Genomic DNA, 823 nt, shown 5'->3' with positions numbered 1-823 from the left:
TAAATTATATATATATATATATATATATATATATATATTATATATATATTATATATATTTATATATATATATATATATATATATATATATATATATATATATAAAATGCATTTTCGTGATCTGCGGCAATTTCTAAAAAGATCTGTGACAAATCTTTTTAAGAATTGTGAGATTATTCTCTCATGGACAGAATTCGCCTTTAAATAATAACTTTGCAATTTTTATTATGAAATTTATATGCATGCCGGGTAACATCGAATAAATACAGATATTAATAAATTTTATATTATCTTATTATCATATTATCTGTAATATAAGCACTTGATACGCGAGTATTGAATTCTTGTCATCCTCTCATATGGAAAAAGATTGTGGAATAGAATTATAACCAATTTATTTGATATAATAGTATATATTATATGTAATATAAAACGAAAGCGTTGTTGCGGCCGTTATGTACAAAGAGCCATTTGTAACTAGTATTTAATTTACAAATGAATATAAATAAAAACATGATAATCACAACGAAATCTCGTATTTTGTGTCATAAGTTTTCCTAATATAGATAATTGAACAAATTATATGCAAAACATACGTTTAACATAATTTGTTGATAAGTAAACATTTAATATTTAAATTAAATTATTATCAAAATGAATCATGTTAAAAAATATTTTTCTAGCTGTTCAATTTTGAAAGCTTATTAAAAGTACAATATTTACTAAAATTTTATATAAAATTAATGAGCTATTTGGAATGTTATGGAATGATATATATAGAATTTAAAGCTTTTTAATACCGTTTTGCTTTAGAAACAAAACTC

Source organism: Camponotus floridanus, unplaced genomic scaffold, assembly GCF_003227725.1.
Source record: "Camponotus floridanus strain SB8 unplaced genomic scaffold, Cflo_v7.5 scaffold14, whole genome shotgun sequence".
NCBI classification, from domain to species: Eukaryota; Metazoa; Arthropoda; class Insecta; order Hymenoptera; family Formicidae; genus Camponotus; species Camponotus floridanus.
The sequence above is the reverse complement of the archived record's forward strand: the minus strand, read 5'-3'. Positions refer to the sequence as shown.